Source organism: Dendropsophus ebraccatus, chromosome 15 (genome assembly GCF_027789765.1).
Source record: "Dendropsophus ebraccatus isolate aDenEbr1 chromosome 15, aDenEbr1.pat, whole genome shotgun sequence".
Taxonomy (NCBI): Eukaryota; Metazoa; Chordata; class Amphibia; order Anura; family Hylidae; genus Dendropsophus; species Dendropsophus ebraccatus.
In genome coordinates, this window is record NC_091468.1 from 37,775,668 (window position 1) to 37,787,867 (window position 12,200).

At 42.2% G+C, this 12,200-nt stretch overlaps 1 protein-coding gene across 1 annotated transcript in view; it reads left to right on the top strand.

Annotated features, from left to right (window-relative positions):
• The window catches only part of ABHD12 (abhydrolase domain containing 12, lysophospholipase), a 68,476-nt gene that overhangs the window by 8,633 nt on the left and 47,643 nt on the right, over positions 1–12,200 (top strand). The gene's annotated exons all lie outside the window — the stretch shown is intronic.

Sequence of the window (12,200 nt, forward strand, 5' to 3'; positions counted from 1 at the left end):
TGTAGTTTTATTGTTTTTAAATTTACTATGGACTAGAATGTCTTTTAAATTTTTGCATCTTTTGTATGCAACAACAGGTTTTTCTGAATAATGTTCTGATAATATTGGATCATTTTGAATCAGATACCAATTTTTATTAATTATTTCTTTAATAGTGTTTGCCATAGGGCTATATTTAAAAGTAAAAGTGAAGTTTGATCTATGTACGCTGGAACTACATCTTTTCTTTTCTTTTTTTCTATATAGTAGGGATTTTCTATCCACTGCAAAAGCCCTCTCTTCTGATACTCGCAAATCGCCTTCCGGGTAGCCCCGCTGCAACAGACGACAGGTAAGTTCTCTTGCTTTCTCTTTGTACATAACATCTGAGCTATTTATGCGTCTTAACCGTAAATATTGCCCATAAGGTACTGCTGTTTTTACGTGGGGAGGATGGTAACTAGTGTGATGTAATAGAGAGTTACATGCTGTGGGTTTACGATAGCTGTTAACTGACAAACTGTTGTTAATTACTTTTACAGTAGTGTCTAAAAATTCCATTTCTGTTGGACTGATTTTACTAGTGAATGTCATGCTGAACTCATTCTGGTTAATATATTTTACAAAATCATCAAAAGCCTTGGGGGTATCGTTCCATATTATAAATATGTCGTCCACATAACGATAATATGCGCTTATCGCTAGAGTGAACGGATTATCTGTACTGAAAATTTTTGTCCTTTCAAACTCCCCTAAAAAAAGGGATTGGCTAGGGTACATGCCACTGGTGTGCCCATCGCGGTACCATTTTGTTGCTGGTACCACGTGTCATCAAAAATAAAGGCATTATTTTCCAGAATGAGCTTCAGAGAGTCACAAATAAAATTCACAAAGTTGTCACTTTTCTCTAATTTTTTCAGCATGTCACCTATCACTTTTACTCCTAAAACTTGCGGTATGTTTGTATATAGGCTTTCTACGTCTATGGACGCCAGAAAAGCCCCTGGTGGTAAAACACATGTGTCTATTGTTTTCAAAAATTCGTTTGTATCCTTAATCAGTGCTGGCACTTCGTCCAAAAGAGGCCTCAGAAGCCAATCAATATACTGAGAAATAGGTTCGGTAATAGATCCAATCCCGGAGACTATGGGTCTTCCGGGTGGACGTAGGAGCGATTTGTGGATTTTTGGGACGAAGTACCAGCACGGATATTTTGGAATTTTTGGCAGAAGTTTTTCTGCTTTTGCTGAAGAGATAGTGTTCTTTTCTACATATTTTTGTAAAAGGGACCGTAGTTTTTCTTTAATTTTTTCTGTGGGGTTTGCTGTTAGTTTTATGTACGTCTTTGTGTCTCCTAGTTGTCTTAATGCTTCTTCCTGATAGTATGTTTTGTTCATTAGGACTACATTTCCCCCCTTGTCGGCTTTTTTAATTTCTATGTTTTTATTATTTTGTAGTTGGCGTAGAGCCCTTTTTTCATTAGGGGTAAGATTGGAGGGGGGATCAGGATAAACCAGTGCCCTCATTTCCTCCATAACTTTAAATTGGAACATATCGATATTGCTACCTGGCACGACTGGGGGGGTAAATGTAGCAGGCGATCATGCCGATAATTATTCACTAAAGAAACACATAGAACAAGCTTTCCCTTTAGAAGAAAAACAAGAAGAGGCAGGGGAAGGAGAAAAAATAAAAGAACAAAGAGAGGGTGCGAGGAAGAAACAAGTAACGTGGAAGAATCCATAGAAAATATAGAAAATATAACTGACATACGGGATCCACCAGTAGTAGTTAACCTATCAGATTACGAGTTGGATCAAGATACTTTAAAACTTCTGAATAAAGGATTGAACTTTTGTATACCGGAAAAATTTGACCTAGTGACTTTTGAAATTGACCTGTTTCGTAATATACGTAAATTAAATCTTAAAAAATTTTTTGCAGGCAAAGGTAGTGGGGAAGCCCCAAAAAAAGAGGGGGACGTACCTATAGAACCCAAGGGCTTAGGATTCCTTCTAGCAGGGGCAACAACGGACATAGATAAAATGTGTCTCTCTACATTGTTATGTTTGTCTAGTGACACTTACACCGATACTTGCACTGAGAATGTGGAGGAAAATGTTTTTGATGCACATTCTAAGGTTGCACCATTTTTTTCAGGAGGTATAAAATCTACATTTACCCCCCCAGTCGTGCCAGGTAGCAATATCGATATGTTCCAATTTAAAGTTATGGAGGAAATGAGGGCACTGGTTTATCCAGATCCCCCCTCCAATCTTACCCCTAATGAAAAAAGGGCTCTACGCCAACTACAAAATAATAAAAACATAGAAATTAAAAAAGCCGACAAGGGGGGAAATGTAGTCCTAATGAACAAAACATACTATCAGGAAGAAGCATTAAGACAACTAGGAGACACAAAGACGTACATAAAACTAACAGCAAACCCCACAGAAAAAATTAAAGAAAAACTACGGTCCCTTTTACAAAAATATGTAGAAAAGAACACTATCTCTTCAGCAAAAGCAGAAAAACTTCTGCCAAAAATTCCAAAATATCCGTGCTGGTACTTCGTCCCAAAAATCCACAAATCGCTCCTACGTCCACCCGGAAGACCCATAGTCTCCGGGATTGGATCTATTACCGAACCTATTTCTCAGTATATTGATTGGCTTCTGAGGCCTCTTTTGGACGAAGTGCCAGCACTGATTAAGGATACAAACGAATTTTTGAAAACAATAGACACATGTGTTTTACCACCAGGGGCTTTTCTGGCGTCCATAGACGTAGAAAGCCTATATACAAACATACCGCAAGTTTTAGGAGTAAAAGTGATAGGTGACATGCTGAAAAAATTAGAGAAAAGTGACAACTTTGTGAATTTTATTTGTGACTCTCTGAAGCTCATTCTGGAAAATAATGCCTTTATTTTTGATGACACGTGGTACCAGCAACAAAATGGTACCGCGATGGGCACACCAGTGGCATGTACCCTAGCCAATCTTTTTTTAGGGGAGTTTGAAAGGACAAAAATTTTCAGTACAGATAATCCGTTCACTCTAGCGATAAGCGCATATTATCGTTATGTGGACGACATATTTATAATATGGAACGATACCCCCAAGGCTTTTGATGATTTTGTAAAATATATTAACCAGAATGAGTTCAGCATGACATTCACTAGTAAAATTAGTCCAACAGAAATGGAATTTTTAGACACTACTGTAAAAGTAATTAACAACAGTTTGTCAGTTAACAGCTATCGTAAACCCACAGCATGTAACTCTCTATTACATCACACTAGTTACCATCCTCCCCACGTAAAAACAGCAGTACCTTATGGGCAATATTTACGGTTAAGACGCATAAATAGCTCAGATGTTATGTACAAAGAGAAAGCAAGAGAACTTACCTGTCGTCTGTTGCAGCGGGGCTACCCGGAAGGCGATTTGCGAGTATCAGAAGAGAGGGCTTTTGCAGTGGATAGAAAATCCCTACTATATAGAAAAAAAGAAAAGAAAAGATGTAGTTCCAGCGTACATAGATCAAACTTCACTTTTACTTTTAAATATAGCCCTATGGCAAACACTATTAAAGAAATAATTAATAAAAATTGGTATCTGATTCAAAATGATCCAATATTATCAGAACATTATTCAGAAAAACCTGTTGTTGCATACAAAAGATGCAAAAATTTAAAAGACATTCTAGTCCATAGTAAATTTAAAAACAATAAAACTACACAAGAACATACCTGGCTAAATTCAACGGCACCCAGGGGCATGTTCAGATGCGGTAGTTGTTCGTGGTGCGACCAGGCACTAACTGCAAAAACAATCCCTTTAGGAGGCATACAATGCGACATCAACGAGTTTATTTGTTGCAGAACAAAAGGCGTAGTGTACGCCATTACATGTATTTGCGGGCTCTTCTATATAGGGAAGACCCTACGACCACTACACCGCAGATTTTACGAACACGTTTATGCAATAAAAAACAAAAAAAGCACAATGAGAATCATTGAACACGTTAACCAACAACACAATGCCGACACTACCTGCCTTAAATTTATAGGGCTCAGAAGAGTTCATAATAAGGCAGGACGAGATAGTAATACTGAATTATTAAAAATTGAAGCACGTTTAATATTGGCAACAGGAGCGCAAGGGAACAGCGGTCTTAATGAGAGGATAGAGCTGGGAATGTTTATATAGATTTATACCATTTCACAACCTATAGTCACAGACATAGAATATAGCTTACAATGATTTTAAATGTTTTTATGTATAAAGGTTGAATTACCCTTTTTTGTGATACGCCCACCCGCATACGTCATCCCGGGTATTTGTCCCGAGACCTGCAGGAAGGGCGTTCATCTGACGAAGCGCGCATGCGCGCGAAATGGCCGTCATGAGAAAGTTGTTTGTGTAGGAGTTAGCATCTGCCGTCCTGCAGGACTTATGTCCATGTTTTAATCCACCATGAAATAAAGACACCTTGCATCAGAGCGGTGAGTGCTTTCAGCTTTCTTCTATTATACTTGCTATAAACTAGCTGCTGATACTTATTCCTTGTTTTCATGTCTGCTAATGTTGTTTTACTGCCAAAGGATATACTAAAGTTATCACAGTGTCTATTATTGTACATACAGCATGTTCATGCTGCCCATAAAGGGTCCCTTTAAATGCATGTTACATAAGATTTGTTAGACCAGTGAGAGGACTTTGGTCTTGTTCTACACCCCCTCATCGGTAGCTATGCGTGCGTATACAGGTGTGTCCATTGGGAGTAGCTACTAACTCGTGTGACTGGTTGTTTCTTGGATACTATAACCTTGTCTCATTCTTACATGTTCCCATGTTACTTCTCCTTGCCATCTATTCCCCTGGCAGATCACTGTCTTTTACCATGCAGAGATATAAGGCATCCCTGTTCCCCTGTACTGCACAGCCATGGTGAGGAGGAGTTTGATGGTCAAGCAGGTGCACAGTCACCTCCATATCGTGATCATGGGGCCCCATTTATCATACACTTATCATTTATCCTGTAGAGAGCAGGGCTGTGAAGTCGGTAAGCCGCAGCTCTGACTCCAACTCTGACTCCTGAATTTTACCAGGTCCGACTCCGACTCCCGACTCCTGCTCCTTCATAAATGGCCGGTCATATACCAGGGGAGTTATTTATCACACTGACTCAGCAGCTTCTCCCTAATGTCTTACATGATCCCGGGGCAACTTCTGAGGGAATAAAGGAATACTGTATAAAAAAACAGATTCTCCTGTGTGTGTTGTGGATGCAGCCAGTCTCCAGCCTCCATGTCCTGAACAACTCACAACTAGACTAGAAGGATCAGGTGATCTTTTCCTGCTGACAGTCTTCTATGTTTCTAACTAAATATTCACCATACTTAAAGAAACACTGCTAACAATGCCAGATAACTGTAATATAGAGGTCAGCCATAGTGATATAGAGAGGGGTCACACAGTGATATAGAAGGTCACTGTGGGGGCACGCAATAGCATACACACACACACACACACACACAGCTTGCTGTGGCCATAGCACACATACACATGGCCTGCTGCAGCCATAGTGCACACACACATGGCCTGCTGCAGCCATAGTGCACACACACACACGGCCTGCTGCAGCCATAGTGCACACACACGGCCTGCTGCAGCCATAGTGCACACATGCGCACACACACACGGCCTGCTGCAGCCAAAGTGCACACATACACACACACGGCCTGCTGCAGCCATAGTGCACACACACACACACGGCCTGCTGCAGCCATAGTGCACACACACACACACACGGCCTGCTGCAGCCATAGTGCACACACACACACACGGCCTGCTGCAGCCATAGTGCACACACACACACACACGGCCTGCTGCAGCCATAGCACACATGCACACAGCCTGCTGCAGCTATAGCATACACACACAGCCTGCTGCAGTCATAGCACGCACACACACACACACACACAGCCTACTGCAGCCATAGAGCACACACACACACACACACCTGCAGCTATAGAACACTGAAGAAAAACACACAATCTTCTCCCAGAGAGAAAACACCACACAGGACAGAGGTTACTGCTGCACTACTAATGTCTTCTCCTCCTCTATATTACACAGGCATATTACACTGCTGTTCATATACAGTCATCCAGCATCCAGGAAGAGAACAGCACAGATCTCCCCCCACACAATGGACTCTTCCAGCTCAGAAACAAACTGCCAAATAGTGACTGACAACTTTTCCATGAACCCCCTTATGTAATAGGGCCAGTGTCCTATTAGAATGTTGGTCATAATATATATTCATGAGCGAAACTTGTAAAATTCATATCAAAATTCAATTCTACATTTTTTTTTAAAGCCGGAGTCGATACATTTTTTTCCGACTCCAGCCAAAACCAGCTCTGTCTCCGACTCCACAGCCCTGGTAGAGAGTATTTTAGGAGTGATACCTTTACCACCATATGGATTTTTCTGGCTAATATGGCACTATACTATATATTTTTTTTTCTAATCCTGAAGAGAGAAAATGCACTTTGAGGAAAATCTCTTTAAAAAAACAAACAGATCCCTTTAATATCTGTTGCCATATTGTTTTCTCTTTGAAGGTGTATTTTCATCTTCACTAACATAGTTATACTTGTAGGACTCGTCATCTAATATTTTTGCAAATACATTCATTTAGCAACATTGTCTTCTCCTGATATGCTGCTCTTTTCCTCCCATTGTTGACAGCTCTTGTCTAGGTTACCAACCACCTCTCTACTCTTAAAGGGGTAGTGCGGCGCTAAAAAATTATTCACAGAATTAATAACACACATTACAAAGTTATACAACTTTGTAATGTATGTTATGTCTGTGAATCGCCCCCTTCCCGTGTCCCACCCCCCCCCCACCCGTGTACCCAGAAGTGTGGCGGACGGCCCTCGACTCGGATCAGGTAATGTATAATGCACCACACACTTCCGGGTACATGGGCGGGGGTGGTGGGACACGGGAAGGGGGCGATTCACAGACGTAACATACATTACAAAGTTGTATAACTTTGTAATGTGTGTTATTCTGTGAATAATTTTTTAGCGCCGCACTACCCCTTTAAAGCAGTGGTTTGGCTGGTGTGTGTATTTATAGCTATAATGTAGATGTATCGAGATAAAGGCCGACATTTATCAAACATGGTGTAAAGTGAAACTGGCTCAGTTGCCCCTAGCAACCAATCAGATTCCACCTTTCATTTTCCAAAGAGTCTGTGAGAAATGAAAGGTGGAATCTGATTGGTTGCTAGGGGCAACTGAGCCAGTTTCACTTTACACCATGATTGATAAATCTCCCCCATAGTGTATTTATACTGAATAATAAATATGTATACTATAGCTGTATATAAACCAACCACATCGCTGCTTTTAGAGCAGAGTGGTGGCTGGTATTTTAAAGCGACTCTGTACCCACTTTGTGCCCCCCCACAACTACTTATACCTTCCTGTAGCTGATAAGTCCTTGCTGGTGGTATGTCTCCACACTGGTGTTGCTTTCCAGTGCCCGAAAATCATACTTTACTGTAGCTGGAACCGTGGCTTAGAGGCGTGGCTTAGAGCGATCGTGCCCTAGGCCAGCGCCACCTATGTGGTGGTCAAATACGCAGCAGATTAGATCTAAATAACTGAACACAGCATCAAATCTGCACCATCAAATCTGCTGCAGATCTGCTGCATATCTGCTGCGTATACGGGGTGTGTGTGTTTGTACCCTAAAGTATGATTTTTGGGCACTGGAAAGCAACACCAGCGTGGAGACATATACCCCCAGCAAGGACTTATCATCAGCTACAGGAAGGTATAAATAGTTGTGGGGGCACAAAGTGGGTACAGAGTCGCTTTAAACACTGAGCAGCCAATAATGGGATGGGAACAAGTAGAATATCAGGAGGCGAGACTGCTGAATGACATGAAATGAGATGTGAATAGCCCTTTAAATGCAGCAGGTGGCGGCACTATTTGTTTGCCGCTTTCTTTTTATGTCATTTATTGAAAAAGAGAAATGAATTTAGTTGGGCACAGACAAGATCACACACGTCTGCACTTTTAATAATACCCCTGACTTTAATTTCCTCTGGGTTATCTTTAGCCCTATACATGATGAAAACACATCCTTGCTAGACCAGATTAACCTCTTTACTACATGTCCCTGTCTGCGCATTCCGCGACAATCTACAATCTCACTAAACAGCTGGGACTTGGAGGATAACAATGTCGGGCTTGGTAATGAGTTTGACTAGCAGATATAGAGGATGAATATACCTCCTAGCTTTTATGTGAGGCCGCTAAGTATACAGCTCATGTTCATATATGCATCTTATACTGTGTAATGACTGTGCTCGCCTGGACATTTATGTGGCTATGAACCATTGTAATAAAGGATTAGGACTCATTACTCAGGCCCCTAAACAGCTATAACATGAGCTGTCGCTTATAAATGTGCCATTTTTCTTTGTATAATCCTGAAAAATATACTAAAGAGATATATTTGAATTCCTGTATTAATTCCTAATAGAAATAATTCTAGACAAACCCAATCAGTCAGGTAATCTTTCTGTGTAAATGAACCCTAAGAGGCAATTGGCAAAAAGGTGTTTCGGATAAAATGGGGGGGGGGGGGGGGGGAGGAGACCTATTGTAATGGTAAGTAATAGCTGGATAATAGCGGTTAAAGGTGTTATCCAGCGAAATCTTTTGTAATTTACTTCTATTTAAAAATCTCAAGTCTTCCCATACTTATCAGCTGCTGTATGTCCTGCAGGAAGTGGTGTATTCTTTCCAATCTGACACAGTGCTCTCTGCTGCCACCTCTGTCGGAGACAGGAACTGTCCAGAGCAGCAGCAAATCCCCATAGAAAACCTCCCTTCTGTGGACAGAGATATCAGCTGAGAGCACTGTGTCAGACTGTGTTACACCACTTCCTGCAGGACATACAGCAGCTGATAAGTATGGAAGGGAGAGAAATTTATAAATAGAAGAAAATTTAAAATCTGTGTAAGAAAAAGATTTTTACTGGATAATGGCAGTGCACGGCAGCACTGATTGGCTGAGAGGGACCGGAGCCGGGAGCCTCACATGCAGCCATGTAGGCTGCGGGCGAGGGGGGAGTAGATCACATACTCACAGCGGGATGTCAATCCCATTACAAGTATGTGCTCTCATTGGCATGAATGGGACTGGATCCACAGCGTGAAATCCGCTGCGGATCCAGTAGGTGTGAAGGCACCCTCAATGTGATTCACTGCCCAATAGAGATAAGTGCAACTCGAGCATGCTCTCTATTTCCCAACCAGCCACCTGATTGGACTTAAAGCAGGAGTCAGGCTCCACTGTACATCTATACAGCCTGATTTCTGGCATCTGTCAGAGTGGACAGTCAGCCAGGCAATGAAGCCTGGAGCGATATAATCAGTCATCGGCCGCCAACCGCGCATGACTACATGTAATAGCGATGCGCAGTTAACGACTGAAAGAACTATTATACATCACCTCTCCATGCTCCCAGTCTTCCTTGCTTCCTCTCTGGCGCCACGGCTGGTATCTTTGTTGCAGATTTTTGGTGCTAAATTAAAAATGTAAAACAAGGTACAAATTAATACATGTAAATATACAGGAAAAAAAAAGCATAAGTTTGAGGGCGTGCTTCAGATTATTATATCAGCAGTATTTTGTCTTAGTCAAAATAAATCTAAATGCTGGAGGGTAGTGGAGCTCACTATATCGACTATATCACTATATATCACTGTACCAAGGGTAGAAAAATTGCAAAGGAATTAAATAAATAACTGTGACCAATCCTCCAAGGCACTTTACTAAATGGATATATTGTTTTTTTATGTAGATAGTATAATACAATAAAAACCTCAGATTAATATAGTAACCACTGGACCCAGATGATATATCTAGTGGCTACAAGATAAAATCTATATGTATACTTAAAATTATAAACCATAAATATAATACATAAATAACATACAAATAACAGATATGTCTCTCTTAGGGTACTATTACACGGTATGATAATCGGCCCGATTCAGCCGATTATCGCTCTGTGTAATAATTACAACGATCAGCCGATGACCACGATCATCTGCTGATCGATAATATAGGCTTGAACCTATAATTGACGGCCACCGACCGCACATCGCTACGTGTAATAGCGGTGCACGGCGGGCGACTGACCATTTAAATTACCTATCCCGGCTAGCCGTTAGCCTCCCTCTCATAATGGGAGTCTATGGGAGGCGTGCGCTGCTGCTCTGTCCGCGCTGAAGAATGAACATGTTCATTCTTCAGCGCGGAGAGACGCTGTGAGAACAGCAGCGCGCGCCTCCCATAGACATTATGAGAGGGAGGCTAACGGCATTCCGTGGCGGACAATTCCGCTAGTTTTGCTCAGTGTGAACCCGGCCTAAGGGCCCTATTCCACAGTAACGATAATCAGCTGGATCGGCCCCATTTGGCCCGATTCGGCCGATTATCGTTTGGTGAAATAGAGAGAACGATCAGCCGATGATCGTGTCATCGGCTGATCGTTCATTTAGGGCCAGACCTAAAATCATTGTTCCCCCCACTGCGCATCGCTACGGTTGAATAACTGTGCGCGGCGGGCAACCGACTATTTGACAGGCTGCAGCATCATACATTACCTGTCAGGTCTTCTCCGCGCTGTCTTCATCCCCGGGTCCCGCGCTCTCTATCTTCTGAATGGCCGGTCAGCTGACAGAGCACTCAGCCAATCACAGGCCGGGACCGCCGCGGCCTGTGATTGGCTGAGTTTGGCCGGTCAGCTGACAGGCCATTCTGAAGATAGAGCGCGCGAGACCCGGGGATGAAGACCGTGCGGAGAAGACCTGACAGGTAATGTATGATGCTGCAAGGACATCGGTAACGATGTCCTTGCAGCCCTCGCTCAACGATCATCGAGCCGTGGAATAGGCCCAGTAAACGAGCGGCGATCTAGCAGATTGCCGCTCGTTTACATCGTTGATCGGGCTTTCCTCGGCCCGTGGAATAGGACCCTTAAGATGAGCCGCGCGGGACCCTGGGAGAAGTCCGCAAGATGAGCCCTGCAGCCTGGACAGGTAATGTATAAAAATAAGCAAGGGCTGCAAGGACTTGGGTAACGATGTCCCTGCAGCCCTTGTTAAACGATAATCGGGCCGTGTAATAGGCCCAGTAAACGAGCGCCGATCTAGCAGATCGGCGCTCGTTTACAGTTATTATCAGGTCTTCATCGGCCCATGTAATAGGACCCTAAGGGTGCGTTTACACAGAAAGATTTATCTGACAGATTTTGGAAGCCAAAGCCAGGAATGGATTTGAAAAGAGCATAGATCCCAGTCTTTTCTTTATGTGTCTGTGTAAATGCACCCTTAGTGGTAAATTGTTTGTCTCAAATCAGAGACTCTAATGGTGCGTTTACACAGAGAGATTTATCTGACAGATTTCTGAAGCCAAAACCAGGAACAGACTATAAACAGAGAACAGATCATAAAGGAAAGACTGGGATTTCTACTCTTCTCATATCCATTCCTGGCTTTGGCCTCCAAAATCTGTCAGATAAATCTGTCTGTGTAAACGCACCATGAGGCTGCGTTCACACTACGTATATTTCAGTCAGTATTGCAACCAAAACCAGGAGTGGATTAAAAACACAGAAAGGATCTGTTCACACAATGCTGAAATTGAGTGGATGGCCGCCATTTAATGGCAAATATTTGCTGTTATTTTAGAACAACGGCTGTTACATTGAAATAATGGCTGTTATTTACTGTTATATGGCGGCCATCCACTCAATTTAAACATTGTGTGAACAGATCCTTTCTGTGTTTTTAATCCACTCCTGGTTTTGGTTGCAATACTGACTGAAATATACTGACTGAAATATACGCAGTGTGAACATAGCCTTAGGCTAGGTTCACACTACGTATATTTCAGTCAGTATTGTGGTCCTCATATTGCAACCAAAACCAGGAGTGGATTAAAAACACAGAAAGGCTCTGTTCACACAATGGTGAAATTGAGTGGATGGCCGCCATATAACAGTAAATAACTGCCATTATTTCAATACAAGAGCCGTTGTTTTAAAATACCAGTAAATATTTGCCATTATATGGCAGCCATCCACTCAATTTCAACATTGTGTGAACAGAG